Source organism: Lynx canadensis, chromosome C1 (assembly GCF_007474595.2).
Source record: "Lynx canadensis isolate LIC74 chromosome C1, mLynCan4.pri.v2, whole genome shotgun sequence".
NCBI classification, from domain to species: Eukaryota; Metazoa; Chordata; class Mammalia; order Carnivora; family Felidae; genus Lynx; species Lynx canadensis.
Window position 1 is genome coordinate 40,301,879 of NC_044310.1, and position 14,213 is coordinate 40,316,091.

The 14,213-nt window shown below is 37.5% G+C and overlaps 1 protein-coding gene across 6 annotated transcripts in view; it reads right to left on the reverse strand.

Annotated features, from left to right (window-relative positions):
• FAF1 (Fas associated factor 1) overlaps positions 1-14,213 on the reverse strand; it is a 529,019-nt gene that overhangs the window by 376,615 nt on the left and 138,191 nt on the right. The window contains exons 1-2 of one of the 6 annotated variants that reach the window (XM_030328131.1): positions 8,235-8,246; positions 5,151-5,154 (exon numbers count right to left, since the gene is read on the reverse strand). The exons of the other annotated variants lie outside the window; for them this stretch is intronic. The gene's annotated coding sequence lies outside the window, so the exon portion shown is untranslated. Of the gene's footprint in view, positions 1-5,150; positions 5,155-8,234; positions 8,247-14,213 lie in introns of those variants that run through there. 6 annotated transcript variants of the gene reach the window in all.

The window sequence follows — 14,213 nt, forward strand, 5'->3', positions numbered from 1 at the left end:
TCGGTTGAGCGTCCGACTTAGGCTCAGGTCATGATCTCACAGTTTGTGAGGTTGAGCCCCGTATTGGGCTCTGTGCTGACAGCTCAGAGCCTGGAGCCTGCTTCAGGTCTGTGACTCCCTCTCTCTCTGCTCCTCCCCTGCTCACACCCTGTCTGTCTCTCTCTCTCTCTCAAAAATAAACATTAAAAAAAAATTTTTTTTAAAAGACATATCCAAGAGATCAAGAATGTAAAATGTGTGAGTTCAATATTCTGACTTTGGAGTCATGGGTCATCTACTTGAAAAGTATTTGGAAAAAATAGAACTACCAAATGATCCAGCAATCTCACTTCTGGGGATATATCTGAATTAATTGGAAGCAGGGTCTCAAAGAGATACTTGTATACTGATGTTCACAGCAGCACTATTCACAACAGCCAAGAGGTGGAAGCAACCCAAATGCCCATTAACAGTAATGAATAAAGAAAACAGGGACACCTGGGTAGCTCAGTCAGTTAAGCATCTGACTCTTGATCTCAGTTCAGGTCTTAACCTCAAGGTCAAGGTTATTATATATATAATGTATACATAATTAAAAATTATATATATAAATAAATATATATATATTATATATAAGAGAAAATGTGGTATACTCATACAATGGAATACTATTCAGCTTTAAAAAAAGGAAATACTGTCACAGACAATAACATGGATAAACCTTGAGTGCATTATGTTAAGTGAAATAAGCCAAAAAATGTCAAATGTCAAAAAATGACAAATACTATATGATTCTATTCATATGAAATACTTAGCATAGTGAAATTCATAGAAACAGAAAGTAGAATGGGAGGAGGGAAAAAGGTAAAGTTGTAGATTAATAGGTACAGAGTTTCAGTTTAGCGAGATGAAAACATTCTGGAGATCTGTTTCACAACAATGTGAATATACTTAACACTATTAATTTACTCAAAAAAGAATAAGATGGTACACTTTATGTTTTATGTTATAAAACCAACTTTTTAAAAAGTCTTTGCAAAAGTCTTACGAATGTATTAAGTTTATCCAAAATGAAGGATAATGTGAACAAAGAAATGGCTCATGATGGAATCTATGGAATGTCAGTATTTAAGGAGTATGTACGAAAAACAAAATCAGAGAATATATTAAAAAGAAGTTATCAGAGAAGTAGGAGGAGATACATATATGCTCATCTGAGCCTCAACATAAATCTCAGTTACAGTTACATATATGCATTAACCAAATTTTTAATGGTGCAATTGGCCCCAGGGAATTTACCAAATATGATGACCTACTGTCATTAATAGAAAATGGATAAAAAAGAGATGGCATACAAACAGTAATTTTTATACTTTTTTATATTTTCTTTTTTAAACAAACAAAAAAAACTACAGTAATAATTCGTATTCAATATTTCTCTGGTCTATAATCCACTATTATAGGATGGAATCAATTGTAGGATGTTCTATGTTCTGTAGTCTGACAGATCTGTTTTCAAATCCTTGTTCTATCATGTGTTTATTACCTGTTTGACTTTGGCCATGTTAAATTGGCCAAAAGATTTAGTTTCCTTATCTACAAAATGGAGTAATAATACCAACTTAATTCACAAGGTTGTTATAAGGATTAAATGAGATAATACAAGAAAGTACCCTATAAATGTTAGCCACTGTAATTATTCATCCTTATATGTTTTTTGTTTTAGTCTATTTTGCTATATGCTATATACCACTGGTGCATAAATGTCTGCCTCATGCTGGGCTAAAAATACAGATATACTGAAGTCCTGATCCCCGTGATTCAAATTCAGGTAGTATGGAATGGGGCCCAGAAATTTGTTTTTTCCCCTCACAAACTCCTCCAGAGATTCTTATGCACGGCCAAGTTTGGGAACAAGTACAGATTGTTTACAGCATAAATTTTAGAGACCTATATAAAATCCTTTATTCTGACATTACATATACAATCTATTAATTCCCCCTAAACCATTTATTATTTTCGAAGTTACTTAATGTCTAAAAGCATAGATCCTTCAGAAGCTCATATGTAGAATGAGTATATTATTAAATATGCTCAAAGTGAGGAGTGAAGGCTCTTACACCAGAATGCCAGTGTTTCCTAGCTCCATCATTTACTAGTTATGTAATTTTAAGAAAGTTACTTACATTGTCTCAGTTCTCTCATCAGTAAAATGAGAGTGATAACAGTACTTGTTCACTGGAATTTGATGAAACTTATTAACACATACTAAATGCTTAAATGGTATTTGATAAATAGTAAAATACTCAGTAAAGATGAGCTGCTTTTATTATAACATTTGACATACCAAGATTTTTTTTCCTTTGTTTTAAATTCCAGTATAATTAATGCACAGTGTTATATTCATTCCAAGTGTACAATATGGTGATTCAACAATTCTATACATTATTCAGTGCTCATCACAGTAAGTGTAATCTTAATCCCCCTACCCCTCCCTCTGGTAACTACCAGTTTATTTCTCTATATTTAAGAGTACGCTTTTTTGTCTTTTTCTTTCTTTTTGTTTCTTAAATTCCATAATAAGTGAAATCATATGGGTGTTTCTCTTTCTCTGACTTATTTCACTTAGCATTATATCCTCTAGATCCATCCATGTGTGCCATACCAAGATTTATTCCTGTTTAAAATCACAAATAGTTATTCATCACAAAATGTTGAAAGCAAGGAATGGACACTATTAAAAAAAAAGAAGATTTTCAACATTTACCTATTGCAGACAACTTACTTCTGGAGATTTTTCCTCTCTTCACTACTTAAATAATGGTTACATCATCTAAATACTCTATCACTTACAAATAAGATGATGAAACCATAGTTGAAGAAAAGTGAATAGTTTAACAGCCCCACAAGTCTAAATTTAAATTTATTTAATGTGTTGGTTTTTGTAATTTTTTTACCAATCTATTGCTGTTTACCTTTGTACTAAAAAAGAATTACAATTGGCAACCCTAAAACAGCTCCTAACAGCCAAATATTTCATTTTAATAAGGTCTAATTTGATTTCTTTTTTCCTTTAGGGAAAGAAACCAGAAAGCAGAACAATTTAGGAAATGTAACCATTCCACAATCTGTTTTTAGTCAAATACAAAAAATGTTCACTGAATCCTTCCAAGTAGGTATCACTATCAAAATAGCTCAACATGCAGCATCAGCAATGGTGTAGACCAAATTAAAGTCAAAGAAATACAAGACAGATCCTAAGATTAATAATGGTACCTGAGATACTCACCCTTGTCAAATAAATATCTAAGGATGAAAAACCAAATAGCAAATTGGGAAAACCATATAGCTGGGATCAAAAGGAACTGGCAACCAAGATCTCATTTACTAAAAGCAAAAATTAGGAAAGGTGGTTTCAGTGACAGTCACTTCCCTTCCCCAGGTTCTTTGCCTCTCCTGAGGAAACTTCATGGTACTTAGACTTTGGTCAGCATCACATAAAGACCTAGTCACCCCTCTCTCTTCTGCTTAGTATAAAATAACTGCCTTCTACATCCGGATGGCCAACAGGCACATGAAAAGATGCTCAACGTCGCTCCTCATCAGGGAAATACAAATCAAAACCACATGCAGATATCACCTCACACCAGTCAGAGTGGCTAAAATGAACAAATCAGGAGACTATAGATGCTGGAGAGGATGTGGAGAAACGGGAACCCTCTTGCACTGTTGGTGGGAATGCAAATTGGTACAGCCACTCTGGAAAGCAGTGTGGAGGTTCCTCAAAAAATTAAAAATAGACCTACCCTATGACCCAGCAGTAGCACTGCTAGGAATTTACCCAAGGGATACAGGAGTACTGATGCATAGGGGCACTTGTACCCCAATGTTTATAGCAGCACTCTCAACAATAGCCAAATGATGGAAAGAGCCTAAATGTCCATCAACTGATGAATGGATAAAGAAATTGTGTTTTATATACACAATGGAGTACTACGTGGCAATGAGAAAGAATGAAATATGGCCCTTTGTAGCAACATGGATGGAACTGGAGAGTGTGATGCTAAGTGAAATAAGCCATACAGAGAAAGACAGATACCATATGTTTTCACTCTTATGTGGATCCTGAGAAACTTAACAGAAACCCATGCGGGAGGGGAAGGGGGAAAAAAAAAAAAAGAGGTTAGAGTGGAAGAGAGCCAAAGCATAAGAGACTCTTAAAAACTGAGAACAAACTGAGGGTTGATGGGGGGTGGGTGATGGGTATTGAGGAGGGTACCTTTTGGGATGAGCACTGGGTGTTGTATGGAAACCAATTTGACAATTAACTTCATATATTGAAAGAAAAAAAAGAAAATAACTGCCTTCTGTTTAAAAAAAAAAAAAGTTTTTAATGTTTACTTGCTTTTGAGAAGTAAGAGGGAGACAAGAATCCAAAGCAGGCTCCAGGCTCTGAGCTGTCAGCACAGAGCCTGATGAGGGGCTCGAACCCACAGACCATGAGATCATGACATGAGCAAAAGTCAAACGCTTAACCGACTGAGCCACCCAGACACCCCAGCTGCCTTCTGCTTTATTCAATGAATGTAAAAAGAGAAGGGGGAGAATGTCAACTAATCTGCCTCTTCTAAGATTCAGATTTTAAGCTAAAAACATGGAAAAGAGAAATGTCTGAAGATTAGCAGTTTAAAGAATTTATGAAGGCAGACATCCTACAGGATTAAAGGGAAGGCTTTGGATGGTTGAGCAAAGCCAACAAGCCAGATGTACTTTATGTTATAAGCAACAACATAAGGAAAACACTCTTCCTTGGTATTTAGCAGCCCTAAATATAGTTGTCTCCATTTTGAGGTTGATGAACATCCAAAATAAATTTAATTTAGGAAAGTAGGTTGCAATTACTCTGCACTAGGTTAAAACAACCAAACAAAAAGAACTGCGCTAGGTATTATGGATAACACATGGACAAGACAGCCCGAAACCTTGGGAAGCCAGGAGGAAAAATAAGAATACATAAAGCAGAATATAAAAGTGTCTCTATCTCAATAAGTGACAGTTGGTCCACTCAAAAACCTTGGTGTACCCTTGACTCCCTCGTTCCCATTCACTGGCAAATTCTGATAGCTGAAATGTTAAAACACATTCAGAATTTGATCACATTGCACTGCTACCACTCTGATCTAAGCCTCCATATTCTCCCTCCTCTATTATTGCAACAGCATCCTAACTGATTTCCTTGCTTCCCCCTGGCTCATCTACATTGTACTATCAGAGTGGCCACAGTGAAGCTATTAAAATGTATGTCAGACCATGTCAACCCTCTACTCAAAATCTTCCACTGACTTTTACTCAGAGATAAAAACATCCTTAATATGGCTTATTTCTCCCTCACTCCTGTAATCTCTAACTTCACCTCCTCCTCCTTTCTTGAGCCACATTATCTTCTTGATGTTCCTAGAAAATGGAGGCCTGATTTTCCACTTAAGGGTATTTGTGGTTACTACTCCCCCTTCCTGAGATGTTCTTGCCCCCAGATACATGGCTCATTCACTAATTCCATTCCTCCAGGTCTTTATTCAATTGTCACCTGCCCACTTTTTTCAGAAAACTGCAGACCCCCCCCCACCTACTTTATTTATATCTTTCTTCCCTGTTTTATTTTTTTCCTTAGAAATGATCACTTTCTGACACATTATATAACTTACTTGTATCACTTATTGTCTGTCTCCTCCTATGAAAATGTAAGTGCCACGATGACAGTCTTACTTGTTTTGGTTCACTGCTATATATCCACCACTGAAAAGAAAGCTTTGCATATAGTAAATGCTGAATAAATGCCCTCTGACAAATTTATGAATGGAAGTGTTAAGTGAATTAATCTTCATTAGATGTCTTTTTGGACTTAGAGGAATAAAGGGAGAAGGAACATCTGTCATGTGCAAGACACTATGTAAAGTAATTACACATTATTACATGTCTCATTTAATCCTCACTGTACAAAGCAAGCATGTTATAGATGAGGAAAATAACATTCTGAGAGATTAAATGGTTTATCCAAGATCATACAGAATATACCACTCAAATTCAGGCCCCTCTGACTCCCAGAAATCCTGATCTTTTCACCACAAAGCAATTTGAGAGGTCTGTTCCTTGACAACAACAAAGAGGAAAGAGTGCACTTTGTGTTTCAAATGAACACAGTATAAATCTCTGAACTATACCAACAATACTAATATTTACTAAAATCCTCATATTCTTGGATCACTAACTCTATTTTAGAAACTGAGAAATCAATGCATCTCTGATCTATGACTGTATGGGTGAAGGAAATGTGTTGGCTCAGGTGAGGGGTTGTGGCTGAGGGGAGAGGTTTGACTACTACCATAAATATGATCATTCCTAGAAATGAACTACATTAAATTCCTGAGGCTACAGAACACCTTCCAGCCTTCCAGACTACAACTACCCAACAGAACTTTCTGCAATGATGGAAATGTTTTATATCTGCACTGTATAATACCCTAGCCACCAGTCCCACTGATCATTTAAGATATAGCCAGTGTAACCAACAAATTGAATTATAATTATTAACAATTATTAAATTAATCATTTAATTTAAATTCAAATACCTACATAAGAGTAGTTGCATCTATATTGGATAGCACTGTTCTGAACTCTCCATTCTATTTCAGCTTTCTTCTTCACATCACTCACTAGTTCACTTATAACACTTTGATTCATTTAAAAAATTTTTTTTTTTCAACGTTTATTTATTTTTGGGACAGAGAGAGACAGAGCATGAACGGGGGAGGGGCAGAGAGAGAGGAAGACACAGAATCGGAAACAGGCTCCAGGCTCCGAGCCATCAGCCCAGAGCCCGACGCGGGGCTCGAACTCACAGACCGCGAGATCGTGACCTGGCTGAAGTCGGACGCTTAACCGACTGCGCCACCCAGGCGCCCCTCACTTTGATTCATTTTAGATGATGACACCGCATACAGGGCAAAGTTCTTCTCTCAAAATCATCCCAAAGGAAAAAGGAAATTACTCTATAGTTGAGTCCTTACAAATATTTTATTTTTGAAGAAAAAAAATATTTAAAAAAGACATAGGGTCTAAAACAACTTCAGGCAATACTAGTTTTGGATACTAAACACAGGTTCCCTGATGGAATCAGTTTAAAGAGATGGCAAAGAACTGGGTGGCTCAGTCAGGTGAGCATCTGACTCTTGATATTGGCTCAGGGCATGATCCCAGGGTCATGGGATCGAGCCTTGCATAGGGCTCCACACTGAGCATGAAGTCTGCTTAAGATTCTCTCTCTCTCCCTTGCCCCTCTCCCCACTCACACATACACACACGCCCCAAATAAAAAATTTAAAAAAGAAAAAAGAAGAGAAAGAAGTTCAACACAGATTTCCTAATTGGGAGGGGGGGAGTAATAATTTCACAATTAAAACTTTAGATGCCACTATAAATAAGCCTGTTAGAGGCACCTGGGTAGCTCAGTCAGTTAAGCATCTGACTCTTGATCTCTTGGCTCAGGTCATGATCTCATGGTTTGTGAGATGGAGCCCTGTGTCAAGTTCCGAGATAGCACAGAGCCTGCTTGGGATTCTCTTTCTCTCTCCCTTTCTCTCTCTCTCTCTCTCTCTGCACCTCTTCCCCCTCCTTCTCTCGCGTGTAAGTTCTCTCCCACTCTCTCAAAATAAATAAATATATAAACTTAAAAAAAAAAATAAAATAAAATACACCTGTTAAAGATTGGGTTTGAAAAGGTTTCATTGTAAAGCTCACAAATAGCAAATGAGTTCTTGTGACTTGAGACTAAAATTCCCAGGAAAGTACCATATCCAATTTTTTAAAAATAACTCTATCTCAAGCCACTTAAACAAAAATTAAGATTATGTGCTCTGAAAAACTGAGAAACTAACTCTGGTAATGAGGAAGAAACTAACGTTTAAAATGCATGTGAAGGGTCTGAATAATGTTCTTCATGAAACAAATATAAAAAAGGTAATAAGGCAGTAATTTATATTATATAATTTTAAATCTGTATGCATAACTTATTAAGCTGAACTTAATGGCTATTTCTTCTACAAGCTTAAAAAAGTTTATATATTCAGGCTGACCAAAATATTTTCATTATCTTGTCATTGAGAAAATAAGAATCACCTTATATTCAGACATGTACAACAAATTCTTACATTTATTTTAAAAAGCAGCTAGACTCATCTACTACAGCCAGTAGTCACAAGGCCCAATTAAAGTCTCTCCTCCATCCCCTGAGCATTCTCAATCATTCTCACACTCTCTCAATTTTTACTGCTTAATCCTATTTGAAGACATTTAAATTTACACATATTATGTCCTATGTTTATGCTTCTTTTCCCACCTATGTGTTTTTTGTCCTCAAATAGAGTCTAAGCTCATGAAGGCAAGTACCATACTTCTTTGCATTCACCATACCACTCAGAGCTAAGTGCTTTCTAGAAGACAGAAGGAAAGCTATGGATCTGATACTCCAAATATACTAAGGAGCAACAAAACAAATGCCTTCAATCTACTATACAATACATTTGCAGGACAATTACCTCAGGCTCAGTAAATCCGAGCAATTTGTACAAGGTTAGCACTACTATAATCCAGGTTCTTTCCAATTCTGAATTGTTAATGCTCTACTGACTGATTACCATCTGATTTGCACACTGTTTAAAAACTCTTAACACTTTCCCCATACCACTACCAACACCCTCCCCCGCTCCTCCCACAGCTACCACAGGAAGGTATGAAAGGCAGCAGAGAGGAAGATGAAGGAGAGACAGTAATAGTAATTGGAAGCAGAGGATATACATGTGTCCAGGGCACACAATTTCATGGTAAATTAATCAGTGTCCACTTTGGAAATGTCTTGGGTACTAATAATCTGGTAATAGCACAGACCTTTCCACTCAGAAAAGAATCACAAATAACAGAAGACAAGGAATCACAAATAATTAAGACCTAAAAGTAAGCAGTATGAATCATTTATCATCCTGCCAAACCAATGAAGGGAAAAGACTCCTGGCTGATGAGAATCAAAAGTTGGGTAAACGCGGGGCACCTGGGAAGATCAGTCAGTTAAGCGTCTGACTGGGGTTCAGGTCATGATCTCAGAGTTCGTGGGTTCGAGGCTGCGTCAGGCTCTGAGCTATCAGAGCCTGGAGACTGCTTCAGGTTCTGTGTCTCCTTTTCTCTCTTTACCCCTCCCCTGCTTGTGCATGCTCACTCGCTTGGTCGCGCGAGTGCTCTCTCTCACTCCAAAGTAAATAAATATTTTGAGCACTCTCACTTGGTGCTCTCTCTCACTCCAAAATAAATAAATAAATAAATAAATAAACAAACAAACAAACAAACAAACATTAAAATAAAGAAAAGCTGGGTAAACAAATCTTTTCTTTAGTGCTTAGTATCATCAGGGGACAGGAATAAAAGAAATATATACAGAGAATGCAGTATTGTAATCAATAATTCCAGTTCTAGAGTTAGACATCTAAGTTCAGACAAGGTCTATCATTGATAAAATGTGTCATTTTAGGCAAGTCCATATAAAAGTGGAATGTGATAGGGGCACCTGGGTGGCTCAGCCAATTAAGCGTCCAACTGTTGGTTTCAGCTCAGGTCATGATCTCATGTTTCGTGGGTTAGAGCCCCACATCCAGCTCTGCACTGACAGCACGAAGCCTGCTTGGGATTCTCTCTCTCCCTCTCTCTCTGCCCCGCCCCCACTCACATTCTCTCTCAAAATAAGTAAACATTAAAAAATTTTTTTAGAAGTGGAAAGTGATAATAATACTTATTTCCTAGGGCAGCTGTGAGAATTAATAAGAAAAATGGATACAAACTACTTAGGATAAGATCTAATATATGGAAAGTAGCCAATATGCTTATTTCTTCTTTGAAGTAGGAGAGGGTGAGCTTCTCCATTTGGTTTTGATGTTTTGGGCAAAGCAATTTCAGGTAATAAGAGTGTTAGATTGGAAGTCAGGCGACTTGGGTTCATGCCCTGGCTTTCTCAGTAACTTGTTCTTTGACCTTGGCCAGTTCTTCTTCTCTTTGAGCCTTTATGTTACCAAATCTGTAAAAATAAAGGCACTGGGTTAAATAATTTTGCATTATTCAACATTCTTCAGAGGAACAGAACAGGATATGTATATGTGTAACTGAAGAGGGAGAGGGTCAGGGACAAGGAGAGGGAGTAAGGGATTTATTTTAAGGAATTGGCTCATCTAATTATGGAGGCAGGTTAAATCCAAAATCTACACGGTGGGTAAGCAGGCTGAAAACCTAGGGAAAAGCCAATGTTGCAGTTCAGATATGAAGGCCATCTACTACAGAATTCCCCCTTGCTCAGGAAAGGTCAATCTTTTGTTCTATTAGGCCTTCAACTTACTGGCCTTCAACTCCACCCACATTTGGAGGGCAATTTGCTTTACTCAAAATTCACTGTATCAGGGAATGGGTCAGGGTATTAGAAATGAAAGAATGAACAAAAAAGAGTCATGGTCACCAGAACTATAAACCTCCTACGGAGGGGAGCCTGGGTGGCTCAGCCAAATTCGGCTCAGGTCATGATCTCACGGTTCATAAGTTCAAGCCCCGCACTGGGCTTGCTGCTGTCAGTCTGTCAGCACGGAGCTTGCTTCAGATCCTCTGTCTTCCTCTCTCTCTCTCTCTCTCTCTCTCTCTGTCCTTCCCCACTCACACATTCTCTCTCTCAAAAAATAAATATAAAACCTTTAACATTTTTAAAAAATTTCTTAAAAATTAAAACTTCTAGGGGTGCCTGGGTGGCTCAGTTGATTGAGAGACTGACTTTGGCTCAGGTCATGATCTCATGGTTTGTGAGTTCCAGCCCCGCATCGGGCTCTGTGCTGACAGCTCAGAGCCTGGAGCCTGCTTCTGGTTCTGTGTCTCCCTCTCTCTCTGCCCCTCCCTCACTCATGCTCTGTCTCTCTCTGTCTCAGAAATAAATAAACATTAAAAAAAAATTTTTTTTTTAATTAAAACTTCTAGGGGAAAACACAGAGAAAAAGCTTCAGGAAATTGGATCTAGCAATGACTTTTTAGCTATCATACCAAAAACATGGGCAACAATGTTGGGGGGAAGATACGTGAAACTAAAATTTCTGTGTATCAAAGTACCACAATCAACAGAGTAAAAAGACAATCGATAAAATGGGAGAAAACATTTTCAAATCGTACTTCTGATGCTACAACTCAGTAAAAATGATCAAATAAATCAATTTAAAAATGGGCAACGGACTTGAACAGACACTCAACATCACTAATCATCAGAGAAATGCAAATCAAAACTGCCATTAGGATGGCTACCTCAAAAATTTAACCCTTAAAAAGTGTTTGCAAGGATTTGGAGTTTGGAGCCCTTATGCCCCTTATGCACTGTTGATGGGATTATAAAACGATATAACCACTGTGAGAAACAATAAGGAGGGTCCTCAAAAATTCAAAATTTGATCCAGTAATTCCAATTCTGGGTATATATCCAAAAGGGTTTAAAGCAGGGTCCCAAAAAAATATTTGCACACTCATGTCCAAGAGATGGAGTCAACCCAAACGACCACAGATGAAATGAATGAATAAATAGAATATTATTCAGTCTCAGAAAGGAAAAAAAAATACTGTTACAGGTTACAACATGAATATAACCTGGAGAATATTATGCTAAGTGACATAAATAAATCACACACACAAAAAAACAAATACCATATGATTCCACTTATATGAGGTATCTAAAGTAGTCAAATTCATAGAAACAGAAAGAATGGTGGTTACCAGGCAGGGTCAGGGTGGTAGAGGTGGTGGAGGGTGAGGTAATTGTTGTTTAATCAGTACAAAGTTCCACTTTTGCAAGATGAAAAATTGCTGGAGATGTGTTTCACAACAATGTGAATATATTTAACACTGTTGAACTATACACTGAAAAATGGGTTAAGATGATAAATCTTATGTCACATGTGTTTTACCACAATAAAACAAAATGCATTAAAAAAAAAAAAAAGATTTCTGGGTGCCTGGGTGGCTCAGTCCTTAAGCATCTGACTTCAGCCCAGGTCATGATCTCACAGTTCTTGAGTTCAAGTCCCACATCGGGTGAGCTTGAGTACCACACCACACTGGGTGAGCTCAACCCCCGCTTCAGATGAGCACAAGTCAGGCTTCAGGTGAGCTCGAACCCCACCCTGGATGAGCTCAAGCTTCGGGTAAAACATGAGCCCCGCTTCTCTCTCGCCACCCTTCTTCCCACCCCCCCCCATCTCCTGAGATTCTCTCTCTGTCCCTCGTTCACTTGAGCCTTTCTCTCTCTCAAAAAAAAAAAAAAAAAAGGTAAAAAGTAAAAAAACCAATTTCTGCCAAGAAAGAAAGAAAAAAAGTGAAGGAGGATTAAAATAAATATTCTCTGAGAGTAGCTTCCTCCCTGAAATGTCAACAATATATAAATTTTAAAAACACTTATATTAGCAGATTCTTATATTAATTAATTGACAGTCTACATTTGTTACCACAGGGTTGTTGTCAAAAGCAGGTAAAAACAATTAGTAATGTATACATGATAGATCAATTTACTATAAAGGTTCAATCAATCTTCAATTTGAATAAAGTCTAATAATCCTTCGTGATCTCTAATATTCCTTAGTACTCTATTAAAATTTCTCTCATACCAAACAAACACCAGACCTGGTTTCTGTCCTCATGAAGCTTAGAATATATGAAATGTTATAGGTAATAAATAAGCAATAAACATATAAGTAAATATTTCATTAGTTTCCAACAAGGAAAAGGAACCTACACCAGATAGATCAATACAGGGACCTCAATAAGGAAAACTACTTTTAAGAGTAATGGAAGAATTAAGAGGGTTGAAAACGCATTATGCTAAGTGAAAGAAGACTGACACAAAAAGTTACATATTATATAATTCCTTTTATATAATATATCCACAACAGGAAAATCCAGAGAGACTGAAAATAGATTAAAGGTTACCAGTGAGTAGGGAAAGGGGGTAAAAGGGAATGAGGAAGAATTATTTCACGAGTCTGGGTATTTTTATGGGATGATGAAAAAGTTTTGAAACTAGAGCAAGCTGGTGGTTGTACCACACTGGGAATACATTAAAGGCCACTGAATTGTACGTGTTTTTTTTTTTTAATTTTTTTTTAACGTTTTATTTATTTTTGAGACAGGGAGAGACAGAGCATGAACAGGGGAGGGTCAGAGAGAGGGAGACACAGAATCTGAAACAGGCTCCAGGCTCTGAGCTGTCAGCACAGAGCCCGACGTGGGGCTCGAACTCACGGACCGCGAGATCATGACCTGAGCCGAAGTTGGCCACTTAACCAACTGAGCCACCCAGGCACCCCTGAATTGTACGCTTTTATATGGTTCAACATATATTATGTGCATTTCACTTCAATTTAAAAAAAAAAGTCTATGTGAGGCAACCTAGCAATAAGCAACAACAGGAAATCCCTACTACCCCAACAAGGGTGTGGATACAAAGGAAGAAAGTGTATTAATAGAGTCCATAAACCAAGACTACCCAGTAGTAATGGGAATCATGGAGGACAGGCTGTCCAGAGAGAGATGGAACTCTGGAAGGAACTAGAGACATACAAGAAATGGGATCACTACAGGACACTCCACAGAAGCAGGAAGAGAAGAGTAGCAATGGCCTAGTATCTCCCTCTGCAATGTCTTCACACTGCCTATAATAAGATGATGGCTAAAAGCCAGATGGCAAGGGAGCTTGGGTAATGTAGCTTAAGTGGATCAGCCCTATAACTCAGAACATAGCAGGAGACAGTTGGGAAACTGGCAAATGATGAGCGTGAAAGTACACCAAACTAAGCAATACAGAGGAAAAGAACATAGTGCTATGACAGAAATACCTGTGATCAAGAAAAACCCTCTGAGGAGGTAAAATATTTGTTAAGATCTAACAAGATGAGCAGAAGTCAGTTATTTTAAAAACTGGGGAAGGAACATTTGAGGTAGAGGAAACTACATGTGCAAATGTTGTAAAGGTAGGAAAAAATTAGTGCATTTGAGAAACTAAAGAGAGAAAAACAGTGACAGGAGAAAAACTTCCTTCCAACCAAAGTTAAAAGTGAAATGGTCAATGTCTAAAGATATTAGCTAGATTTATGACCAGTATTTGAATTTCTGCAAATCCT